Source organism: Ornithodoros turicata, chromosome 4 (assembly GCF_037126465.1).
Source record: "Ornithodoros turicata isolate Travis chromosome 4, ASM3712646v1, whole genome shotgun sequence".
Taxonomy (NCBI): domain Eukaryota; kingdom Metazoa; phylum Arthropoda; class Arachnida; order Ixodida; family Argasidae; genus Ornithodoros; species Ornithodoros turicata.
Genome location: NC_088204.1, coordinates 56615952 through 56629187, shown reverse-complemented (window position 1 = coordinate 56629187; position 13236 = coordinate 56615952). Strand labels below are relative to the sequence as shown.

The window sequence follows — 13236 nt, the reverse complement described above, 5'->3', positions numbered from 1 at the left end:
ATGGCAAATGAAAACCAAAGGCAAATTTTACTGTCATTACTAGAAGAGTCCCCTCAGGTCTCAAATAACAGGCAGTTTCTGCCCCGTGAATCAGCGGCAGAACGCAGGGCTAAGTGGGATGCCATAGCTGTCACCGTTAATGCTCTGGGTACCTTCCAGAAGGACGGAAAGGGCTGGCAGCAGATATGGAGGGACTGGCGTTACCGCGTCCGTAACAGGGCGCGTGACGTCAGAACAAGAATGCACAGTACGGGTGGTGGCAGTGGCCTCGTTGTCATTGGAGGAGAAAACGGAAGCCATAGTGTCAGAGAGATTTCGGCGCAGCTTGGCGAAACGGACCGCCGTGTAATGGCGCTTGTAGGATGGGACTCTGTAGCTGGCATTTCAGGTGGAGCCCAAGTACAGATGGGAGGCGGCGCCGTCGTTCCCACTGAGCCGCGTCCAGTAGGCTAAGTTCCAACGTTGTTTGTAGATATAATATTCAGTACTATAAGAGCACGACATTTTATAGCAACCACCACCTGCACAGGATCCTGGGGAGGACGACGATATTGTGGTGCGTACTTTCCGAACATTTCTTTATGTCTGTCTCCACGTGTTATGCCAATACTTCAAGCTCAGGACTATAAATTAGCTCATAATTATACTGTATATAAGTTCATGAATATAAATTAGCAGCTTGCAGCTCAGGACGACACACAGCCTGCTGAGGTTTCCAGAGAGTTGCCGGCTACAACAAGCAGCCAAGCTCAAAATGTGCAGAGCGGAGGCCGATGTCGACGGAGGAGGAGGCGGGTGCCACCATCAATATCACTCCAACTCCTTGAAGAACAAAGGAGAATGGTGGAAGAGCAACGGCGGACTGCAGAAAGCATTGACCGCCTATGCCAGGTATGCCCCATCACAGTTACTGTCAATACGGACAATAAAATATGTGCTGGCTCATTCCCACAGGCACTGGCTCCAATATCGCAATATTTTGCGCACAAACTTCTGCAGGAAAGGGATACAAATGAATAGCGCAAGTATTGCTAGTTTCTTTTTTTTATTGCAGTGTCCAAGTATTCCATTAATAAAGAAATGTCATGTTTGTGCAAGACGAAATTCATTTCACAATGGTGGGTTACAAACACACTAACTCAGCTAATGCTAAACATTCTCTACATGGGGAAACACTCGATGTCATGCCCATGTTTCCATACACATCCTGTATATGTATACACGTGGCACTGTATGGTAAAAAGTAAATAGAGAGCACGAAAACAGCCCAATAAAATGTAACTTAATTTACATGTTTGAGCATTTACCGCATTTCTCTTGATGTTTTCATTACGAGAGTTGCAGCAACACTAGCTGTAAGGTTGCCAAAGCACATGCCAGTCATAGGGACAAAGCGCAAAAAGAAAAAGTGGTGGGGCTATAGCCCTTAAAACAAAACTCATTTAACGAAAGCATCGCGCTATCAGCTGCTCCCTAGTACGCAGCCCCCGGTTACTTGCTTGGTGTTGTTCTTGTTCCTCGAAGCTTTGTCGAGAATGTTCCTCTTCACCATCTCCCGACTCGCCACTTTCAGTACCCTCTGTTGGAGCATTCATGTTATATGCCAAGCACAAGTTGTGAAGTATACAACATGCCGTTATAATGCTGCACGATCTATCAGGAGCAAAGTGCAGGGTCCTGTATCTTTGGAGGCAGCGGAAGCGCATTTTTAGTACACCGAAACACTGTTCAATGCAGCAGCGTGTCTTTGTGTGAGCCGTGTTGTATGCAGTCTCTTCAGGGTTTGTCGGAGACCTCACTGGAGTCATGAGCCACGGCTCTAAAGGGTACGCGCTATCACCTGTAGGAAGATCAGACAAATAATAGACATTTTGCACGAAGCGGACAGTTCACAACCCTACCTATTAGCCACTCTTCATTTTTGAAAAATCCTGACGTGGCAGCCTGGCGCAGCTCACACATGTTGAGTATAGATGAATCGTGGCAACATCCAGGATATCTCGCAGTCATGTAGAGAATCCGACGTGAAGCATCACAAACCTGTCAAAAGAAGCAAGGCAAAGTTTGAAAAAGCAAGAAGTTATTTATAAACAAAGAATAATGTATAAAACACATACGACGGTCCTCGTCATGTGCCCTCTCGCGAGTGTAAAATTACTAAACTAGATAGTTTAAGTAAATAGTAAGTAGCTAGTGGTAAGTTGATGCAAGTTTTAAGCAATAAAGGAGTGTTTTCCTCCTCACACTTTGTGCAAGATTTGTGAGCATATACAATGAAGGGACAAAATACTCACAACTAGCACATTAATAGCGTAGTACCCCTTGTGGCAATAATAGTTTGAATCTTCGAACCGTGGGTCACCTTGGCTGGGCTGCATTATCGCAACCTCGGTACCGTCAATAGGTGAAAGGGTTGACATCTAAGCAAATCGCTCCTTGCGTAAAATTGCCTTTGCAGGGATCGAAATACATAGTCACTTGTTTGCGACTATATTCCTGTTTTTATGCGCGAAAATCTTCACAATCCAACTGAGTTTCACATCAAGAGTCCAGTGAAACTAAGAAGAACGAAGGATGTGCCAATGCTAGGTGCAGATGAAAGAGATCCAGCAAAGATACCCACCTGCATGACTGACTCAATGAATGTGCCGGGTTCTACACCCACAGAAACATAAGCTGGAAAAAATAAACCAACCGACACAGCCGGGGAAGCCAGCCACCTCATAGAAGCCTCGTTTAACCTCAAGCTTCTCCTCATCTGTTGTCGGGAACTTCATATATTTGGGCGCCAGTCGTTTGATGATTGCGAGGCTCACGTCGTGAATCGCCTCAGACACGGCGTGGGTGCTGCAGGCGAAGTGTTCGTCATTGCCTATGTTGCCGAGGAATGCTCCAGTGGCGTAAAATCTCAGAGCCATGAGGACCCTCTGTTCAACAGAGAGCGTCGATCTGCGCCAACGTTGCACTACACATAGGGATAGCAAAACGAACCGGTCTCGGTAAGGCAGAATAAGTATTTACCCCAAACAGTGCAACCCTTTTCAGCGAGCGATTTCAATTTCGGTCAAAGCTGCATACCTCTCTGAATATCTTCCCGGACGGCATCACACACCTCTGTTGCTGCTGCTTTGGACAGTCGGAAGAAGGAGACAAACTGCTCTTCCGACAACGACGTGAAGGCATCCTCGTGAGCACGAAATGTCCTCGTTGACTCCACTGAAGCAGCTCCTTGGTCCTCTAGGAACGCGTACACAAGCGCCATTTTAAACGACGAACATCGCAGCGTTTTGCGTCGGCTGACCTCCTCGCCCAATGGCTACGAACACCACACGCCCGGCGATGGTGGCAGGCTGCGAGTAAGGTCACTTCTTCCTTCTCACGACGAAGCGGGTCACGTGCAGCACGCGTTACTATGGAGACGACGCTGCGCTACGCACCGACAAGTGGCCTGTAATCCGTCCCAGGACCAGCTCGCGTGGCTCAGTGGTTAGCGTGCTGGCCATGTCACGTCGAGACTGGGAGGTACCCGGGTTCGAATCCAGGTTCCGGCTGTGCTGTCTGGGGTTTTTCCTGGGGTTTTTCCTCAGACGCTTTCAGACATATGTCGGCACAGTTCCCTTGGAAGTCGGCCCAGGATGCACATCCCATCAGAGCGTCAGTCGTGACGTTGCCCGTTCACCAGCACCACCACGAGCGCACCAGGATGATTAACGAGGACAAAATTGGGCTGTTAAACGCGATGAAAGCGCAAAGTTTGAACGGTAGAATGGTTTGAAAGCTTTGCCTGAAGATGCATGCTACAGTTCATTGTAGAACGGAACCATCCGCACTGGACGCCATACGTACAAAGACATGTGCTAAAACTTTATGAGCCGTTCCTGACATTTAAGCGAGGTCTTGAATATCTGCATAAAACACGTGCTCGAGGATTCTTTGTGTGTTGCTACATTGTGTACAAGTCTGTCATGAAATAAAGCTTCTACTGTCCCCCCATTTGTTCGTGCCGTCCACGTCTGTACTCATGCACTGCATGTCACTGCACTCATAGCCGCAGTTGCTTCGCGGCGCTAACGCGGAATTTAAAAGATAAAGCAGCGTCCCTGTTGTTCTCATTTTCTTTTGTTTTTAAGCGCACAACGTACCCTCACAGGTATAGTATGTGGTTCCAGAGGGGTATGAATCCTGTATTCAAGGGCAGTTGTGGCAACGCTTATAGGGGCCATAAAGTGAAAGGCAATCCTGTAAAAACTGTGTGCTTTTCTGAAAGCTTGTAACTTGGAACGCTTGAATGCGGAGCGGCCTCTCATTGGTCCTTTCAAACCATCTCCAACGATGATTTTGCACGGCTTGATTGGGGTGTTGGGACTTCAGCGCACGTGAAAGAGCCCACGGGAAGAACCGACCACTCTGGCGTCGTTCATGATCATAGTTGTCGTATGTACCGCGGAAGAGAATGAACGCATGTTGGAGCGCGTGGGCAATTTGAATTGTAAAGTTGTAAATTGTAAATTGCGACGCGATGCTGGATCGCGTCGCCCAAATTGTAAATCCCCATCGTGGACGTACAAATACTTGTGGCTAGAAGCTCGCAAACTACAGGGTGTGAGAAGATTTACGGACACATTTCCAAACGTTATGAAAAATCATAATAACAATCACAATACAAACTGGCACAGTGCTGTAATTTTGTCAAAAGTGTTATTTGAGCTTACCCTCAATGTTCTACGGTCAATATGACAGGAGTTACAAGCTGCAGAAAATCAGAACCCACGCATTTTCAATGGCCTATACCGCCGTCATTAGGGTCAGGCGCTCTCCGTTTCATGCTGCATCAACGCCGCTTCCAAAACAGAAACTGATGTCGAAGATAATAAAATAACACTAAATACGTTGCCTTTGAGTTTTTATGGTCAGTAAAATATAATACACCATTACAGCCCGAGCAAAATGAAGCGATACGTAGAAAATTTACAATGTCGCTCGGTACTCTTAGCAGACGACACCGTCGTCTGCTTCGTACATTTGTCTGCGCTTTCTGATTTCGGCCCACTACACCAGCTGCTCTCGTTATTTTTCATATAATTAGTTCTTTGTTGTCCGTCACAACATTTGAGAAGCGCGCAAGGAGGCTCCAGTTGTGCACTCCACTGAACGGAGATCACGTTGAAGTAGGCTCAACGGGAAGCGTCAATCGTAGTGTTTCCGCAAAACGATGTGCCGAACAGGCTGACCCGCACGCACTAGACCGCGCGACCCGTCAGTTTCGGGATTGGACGTGGCTCTTCAACACAAGATGCAGCATGAAACGGAGAGCGCCTAAGCCTAACGAAGGCGTATAGGCCATTGAAAATGCATGGGCACGGAGTTTCTGCAGCTTGTAACTCCTCCTATTGTATTGACGGAACATTGAGGGTGAGCTCAAATAAAACTTTTGCCATAACTACAGCACTGTGCCAATTTGTATTACGATTGTTATTACAGTAAAACCACCAAGATCGGACGCCTCCCTACCTCGGACAACTCCCCATGTCGGAGAAGATTTCATTGCAGCGGCAGGCTCCCATTAAAACCACATGGGGACGAAATTCTCTACGTCGGACACCTCCCTATACCGGAAGGTTTTCCCTGCTAAGTCGGACAAAACTCTGGTCAAATTACCTCAATCTCGGGACATCCTTGCACCAAAAACACCCCAAATGAGCCAGTGCCCATAACTTTCGCCCCCCCCCCCTCCCGTACATCTCAGCAATTATTTGTTCTAGTTTTTCGAGTCCAAAAGCGGGTGCTGTCAGTCTACATTGTAACTGTTCTTTGTGAGAGCACTTGTCTGCACCGCAGCAATGAAAAGCGGGCTGGTACTTCAGAGACAACTCCTTGAGCTTAATTCCGAGTGGGTTTAAATTATCAAGCAAGTAGCACGCTGATCGAAAAGCTCCAAAGGCGATGCCATTGAGTGGATTCTGCACAGAATGGAACCTACCAAAATCAGTACTAATTATCAGTGAAGAGTGGGTAGAGAATGACCATGAATTGAAGAAGGGGGACATTTCTGGCAACACATACAGCTGTGATCTTTTCCATTTTTTGTTTCCCTCGTGTTCTGTAACTCGGACACCTCCCTAAGTAGGACACACTTCAGCTGCACCGCGCGCGGGTGTCCAAGAGGGAGGTTTCACTCTATGTACAATTTTTAATAACCTTTTGAAATGTGTCCGGAAATCTTCAAACACCCTGTATATCACACACGAGGAGGGCATACGTGGGCCCCTGCCCTGCTAGGTACCTAAGACATACGTCCAATACGAGGACATTATTGAAACGGCATTTACGGAAGAATATCTTGGCGAGAAACCGCTACGGAACCACGAGGCAATCAATTACCCGGTCAAAACTGATGCTGTAACTGGCCAAGGCCGTTTTAGTTTTCAGAGGCCCTACTATTAGTGCGGTTGCATGTCCGTATAACCACGGTAGGTCCCGCCGTCATGATATAAGGAATTAGTAGTGTACTTACTCCGAACCCGTATCACAGCCACGTTAGACATTTTACAGTCTCCAAAAACGTGGCGTTCCACTACTTCTTCCTCTTCATCCGCGCTGTTAAGGAGTTCGATGAAAATGAAACATAGCTGGACATCTAGTGGTCTTTTACTGTACATGTAAAAACAGGATTCACAGTACGACTGTTTCCAAATAGAAACGATCTTCTTGAAAGGATCATGTGCCTAATGTGCAGCTCGAACAATGATTGGTTGCAGTATGTTGCGTTAAAATCGGGTACCCAAGCGCTCAGGGGCCCCAAAGAAATAAGGAGTTTTAGTACAACAGGGCCCGCTTGCACGAAACGAACTTAGTGTAAAACTTCACGAGTTCCCCACTTAGTGTAGTGCCGGAGCCGTAAGTGGCTTGCACGAAACTTCTACAACACTAAAGTGGTGGCGCTCGCTCCGCGCAATTTAGGACGCTGGCCAAGGGTCCTAGGAGCACCCTAAACTACCACACTAAAGCTTAGGACTAACATGTCAGCCGCTATGAACCGTGTATCGAAGATTCGTCGTCGGCCCCAACTGTATCTCGCAATACAGTACGCATCTTCCTCGCAATACTAACAACGTCTCATTTTTTTATGCTGTGGGTGCCGTACGTTTTGTGCTTTTCGTTAGCAACATCTCTCAAAATGATCGCCACACGCGAAGTGCCTCTCACCGGCACTGCCGTTGGCGATAAGTTCCCAATCATCGAGCAATTCGAGACATACTTTGGGCCACAGGCTTTATTTTATTTAACAAAAGTACACAACAAGTGACCTAACTCGCTCTTGAAGCTACAATGATAGTACAATACCTTATTTTGGTTCTACAAACTGTTTACGTGCGACGGCAGAAGCCGACGACTTCCCAGAATCCAAACATGCCGTGACGCACGACTTCCTGGGATGAACTCCGGAAGTTCTCTTTCTACCAATGACAGCCTCTGAAAACTGCTACTGCTCGTAGCCACGATCCACTTTAGAATACCTGACTTAGGCGGTCGTCGAAGTGTTCGTGCAAGCCACTTAACCGCAACCCTAAACTTAGTGCACTAACGCGTTAGTGCAACACTTGCCAAGTGTTACACTTAGGATTGTTTCGTGCAAGCGGGCCCAGCACTAGTACACTAGCACTAGTACAACAAGTCACTTAAGAAAAGCTTACTTTCTCTGACCGAGGTCAGGGAAGGAACATCAGAAGGCAAAGAGTTAAAAACTCTGCATTATATTTATCCGACCTTATCTAAATACATCATCCCTGTCCAGGAACATTGTGGAATATTCCTAAACGGCCAGAGTCCTTTATACCTTTCATAGCAGAAGAGAAAACTCATGTGCAGAAGTAGACGACTCCATTGTCCACTGTACTGGCATGTTTTCAACCAGATTCGCTTAAAAACGGTGAATACTTATTACAACTGCTAAATACGATTTATGTATTTATTTGCGAGTCTGACAATGCAATACGAGTCCTATAAGGAGGAAACTTCAACAATACATCGAGCAGTGAACGTTGTATACTTAACTGAAACGTAAGGGCATGCCTGAGCTGAGGCTGCAGAAGCATCACAGAAATTTGGTGAATGCCTTGAAAGCCTCGCAGCCAAACGTGAAAAGGACCAACACAGACGGAATGCTGGTTATGTCTGCAGAGCGCGTCCATTGGTCTTCAAAAGCGGGACATGAGCAAAGTTCCTGTCTCTCTGAAAAATCAAGATAATCATATCACGACAAAAATCGCGGAAGTTGTGAGAATAATTTGAAATTACGTTGAATCCAAAATTGACATTCCAAGTATTTTTCAAGAGTAACTTAAGTAGTAACTTAACAAAAGTAACTTGAATGGGCTTGCAAAATAGTACATTCAAGATCTTAGAAGATGTAAACCGAAAAAGCTAAGATAAAGTACTCTTTTTGGAAATTCGGTGGGAATAAAATTACCATACATTGAATTGTTTCATGTACAGTGAAACCTCCCTATCTTAGACACCCGCGGTGCAGGCCACAGCCAAAATATGTCCTGCTTGGGGAGGTGTCTGAGCTACAGAATAAAAGGGAAACAAATAATGTCCCCCTTCTTCTATTCATAGTCATTAGTGGTACCTGGTACTTCTCCATCCACTCTACACTGATATTTATTGTTGATTTTGGTAAATTCAATTCCGCGCGGATTCCACTCAATGGCATTACCTTTGGAGCTTTTCGAGCAGCGTGCTGCTTGCTTGAGAGTCTAAAGGGGTTCTGAAACCATTTCCAAACTTTTGAAGAAATCACCTGGTGCATATTGATCTATGTGTACGGAACATGCACATCAAAACGCTATGTCTCTGCGATCCCGCGTTACTAGCGTATTGCAATCCAAAGGTCGCACGCTGAGCAAATTCCTCCATCGCTCTCAGCTCCTAAAGGGACACTAAACTGGTGGTCGTACTTTGTCTAAAAAACTGCACAGAGTGAAAGCAGGGGTTTCCCTCTACCTAAATATGTGGAAGATTTTGTGTAGCGCAAGCGCTTTCACTATTTAAAAAGCGGATCAAAGAGCGAAATCAGCTCAACTCACTCCTTCGTCTAATGCGTCAGCAAACGTCACTCGGCTACAGCAAACGGGGCAGCCACATCCCCGCAGTGCCGTATTTACAGTGGTGGGGGCCCCGGGGCACTGTGCTGTGGGGGCTCTCTCGTGCATTCTATGTATTATTCTATGTATTCGTGTATTATATGTCTATAAATGACATCGTTTTGTTTCTAAAGGACGGCGGTCGTGTGGCACACTAGTGCGAGATTTTTCAGCAGTCAAGTTTTGTCATACTTTGAACATTTCGTAGACAAGTGAAATAAATATTCAATTCATGTCTATCCAATGTGTTATTCGGAGTCGATATGCATGGACGGAGGACAGGTTTTTACCAAGTTTCCGTTTCAGTGATGCGTTTCAGGCATGCAAAACAGATCTCCCTTGGACAAGACCTTTACTGGTGGGGGCCGCTTTGTGGTGGGGGCCCCGGGGCAAGTGCCCCGTCTGCTCTCCCTAAATCCGGCACTGCATCCCCGAATGACGTTTTGCGTTGTCAACCAATCATGGACCCCCAAAAGGTCAGCCGCGGGGAGAACCTGCCGAACCAGTTTGCTGTCGCATTGTTGCGACTCCGTGGCTGCGGAGGGGTTTCACTTCAAAAAATAAGTGCGCCTTATAAACAAATCTCATTTCTGTTAGTGAAGGCGGCCGGAAAAGATGTACAAATAATACGTTGTGAAAGGACGTTCCTAGTGGCTCTGAAAAAAACACTTATTCAAATATGCAGCAACATAGATGGTGGCCCGCACGAAACGTCAAAATGACGTCGCTCCTATTGTTGTAAGAACTTAAAGGGTGGAGCAAGTTCAAGAAATAGTGCACAACGCGTTCTATAATTACTGCGATACTGTGTCGTTGTCGACATTCATAATTTAAGAAAATATGTTTCGGAGTAAAATGGACATATCCCTACTGATACATCATTGCTCTTATATCGCTTTTGTGCCCCTTTAACCTCCTCGACCGTTTTCGAAATGACGTCTTATGTTCAAGAAAGGAAGCGCATTATTTTCCGTTCCCGTGACGACGTAAGCTGTTGTAAAGGAGGAGACGGCCGCCGGACCGGTTACGGTACGGTGACCCTCGGGAACTTCGGGAGCAATGTCTCTCAGCGTTGTTCGGCGCCACCCGATCGAAAAATCCATCAGAGCCAATCCTTTAATGGCCAATAAATCCTTTAAAGGCCAATAGGCCTATCGTAATTTCGGACATCTCCAATAAGACTAACCGTTTAACGGTTAACGGTTAACCGTTTAACGGTTTGATGGGACCATTAGGACCTAAGGGTCTAATGGGAGCTCCACAAAAGTAAAAAAATAGAATTTGTTCCTTTCTTTTTCCGACCCCTGTCATGACAGAATTTAATTTCTCGTGCTTCAATTCTTTGGCGCTGCTTAGTTAATACGCAAACGTACATAGTGCAACGTACATAGTGCAAAGTTTGGCGCTACCAGCGTACTCGCTCACCCATGGAGGTATGAAACACAGGAGCGGCCCCTCCGAGAGTTTTCCATTGGGACGAGCGTAGCCGCTTTCGCGTTGCATTCTGGGATGCTCCTGTCTACCACGTGACTGCTCACGTGACCCTCCAGTTAGCACGGTTCCACCAAAGCATACAACGCGAGCTGTAGTTGTGTCACTGTTCAGACGGTAGTATTATGTTGGACGAGTGCTTGCACTTTTATATCTGTATGTTCGGATGTTTACTCTTGTATTAGAAGACCAGTCACAGTGTGCAGAACGCAAAAGGAGTACGAGGGACCGGAAACATCACGCGTGGTGCAAAGGTAAGTTTCAATGTATGTATAATAAGTTTCTTGATTAAGTGGTAAATAATGCTGTACACAGAATGCACAATGACAACAAAGGATATGAAATGAATCTGGGGCACAGTGCCAGGTCCCAAACGTACAATTCAAGATGACTCCAACACCATGCAGGCGACCAAAACAACTGACAGAACCTGTTCCCGAGACGGAGCTTTCCGTTCAACGAGAGCCGCAGTCTGAATAGGAAAACATTACCATACGTCGTTTCTACGATGGTGCTCAAATCTTCACAATAAATGACTTTCGAAACGTAAAATCACACGGAGAGCAGCGCGAGAAACAAAGCCTCGCAAAACCGAAACTTGAGAGAGGATCAGTGCACAGGACGTAATGGCGATTTTGACTCTAGCGACAGCTAGAGGGTGGCTACGGCAGACTGGAGGAAAGAGCCGCTCGTAAACCATGTATGTCTCAGAAACGTCCACACGATATCCCACTTGGGATTTTGGGATATCCCAGGGACTAGGCTGAATAGCCCGTTGACGTCTCTGGGACAGACAGAGGACCCGTATTTCTTCCGCATTTGCTGGTCCAGGGAAGGTTCCAAGAATGTCTCTCAGGGATATTTGGACGTATAGAGGACATATACAGGACGTATTATTATTATTGTATTTTGTTGCTTTTTGCAATTTTTACTTATTCTACAGAAAATACTACTCTACAACAGAGAACAGCGTATCAACGAACTCTTGTTTATTGAACACAAACCAAGTACACTGATGTTACATGCACTGTAAAAAACGGTGTTTCTAATAGTACAAAATATGATACTACAACATAAATAGGCTAATTATTAACAATATAGGGTGACACTGATAAGGCGCATAATAAGACGATAATGGTCATAATAATAATAATCACGTGATTGCTACGCCACTTCGGAACCGTCATCCCTGAAAGGTAACCAATAACATAGTTAATTCCATCTATTGGGATAGCAGCTCAAACACTGCCATAAATAGGCGTAAAGAACAGACACTCTGCAAAAAGTGGGAACAAATGCAAGACAGTGACTTACCGCAGTTTCTTTCGGAGTACAGATGGTTACATGCGGAAGCATCCTAATCACTGGCAGACCCAAGCGGCGTCTTCCGGTTTATGCCTGGCTCTTTAGTGTTGTAGAGACACCAGGAACTTTACACATGTGTGAGGCTGTTCATGGGTGTGTGTGTGGATACTGTAAAACAGTCATGTTTGATTAATCTAGAGTCACATATCGCGTTCATGTGACATTCGAGCAAGATTAGCGGTCATGCAAAAAATAAGGAACTTTGAAAAACAGTGCAGTCAAACGTGAAAACATAACTGCTATCATTTATATGAAAGACAACTGTAGCTGAGCCAAGCTTTATCTACTAGCAGGCTGCGCATAGATCATAGAACTGCTTCACCATTGCTTTCATCATCCCCAATGCAAGATGTCACAAGGACCTATAAAATAGTACCTGAATCAAAGAGATGTGAAGAAATGTACTTGCACTTTGCACCTGTACACACGCAATCTCACACAGTTGCACCGTTCGCACGAGTTCGTCAGTGATACGCACCAGACTCCGCAAGTAAAGGAAACTATAGCCTGTTTACTCAGATACAAAGCTGTCATTGCTCCACACCTCTACCACATGTGAGTGTTGAAAAAACAACAACGCACAAATCTTAAGTGAGGCAAAAGGAAGAACGAACTCACCTTAACTCCAAAGCCGGAGAACAAAGGAACGCTAGCTCTCGCACACCACGGCAACCGTTGTTATGCACAACGTAGTTGTTCGGCATATTGGCCAGTACTGCCTCAATGCTCCCGAGATTCCAGTATAAAATACGCATGATGCTGAAGTTCCAAAGACCCTTCCGTGTAACATGCCATATCCTATCGAACCGCTATGATGACGCGCCTCGCCTTTTTGGAAACGGCGGTTGGAGAATGTCGATGGCGATGAGGCAGACGTCGTTACGCTTCGGCTCGCGCTTGTTGGGAACTTCATTCTTGTTATATCCCTCAACATACGTGACCGATCATTATAATTCCCGTGGAAAACGTAAAATATGTATTTTTTTTCTCTCTCTTTTGTTTATTGACTATGCTGCGATACGTGATGGGTCGTTACAAATATGATTAGAAAAGGTATGGCTATGAGGGTATAAAATAAATATTATTATGAGGAAAGAGTGAGACAAGTACCACATCAAACAGGCCTTCCTCTACATGCGAACGGCACATGAACAAATTGGGTGCGCAGTATGTTGAGTAAAGACGCAACGACTTTTCGGTTCGTGATAAAGGTTGACAATGATGCTTACCGCTT

At 45.8% G+C, this 13236-nt stretch overlaps 1 long non-coding RNA gene across 1 annotated transcript; it reads right to left on the bottom strand.

Annotated features, from left to right (window-relative positions):
• Positions 1 to 11745: 11745 nt before the first annotated feature.
• Positions 11746 to 12634, bottom strand: LOC135393218 (uncharacterized). Its single transcript, XR_010422535.1, has 3 exons — positions 12621 to 12634; positions 11952 to 12110; positions 11746 to 11826 (listed from the first exon to the last, which is right to left on the bottom strand). It is a non-coding gene; the product is annotated as an uncharacterized LOC135393218 (long non-coding RNA).
• Between the last annotated feature and the right edge of the window lie 602 nt (positions 12635 to 13236).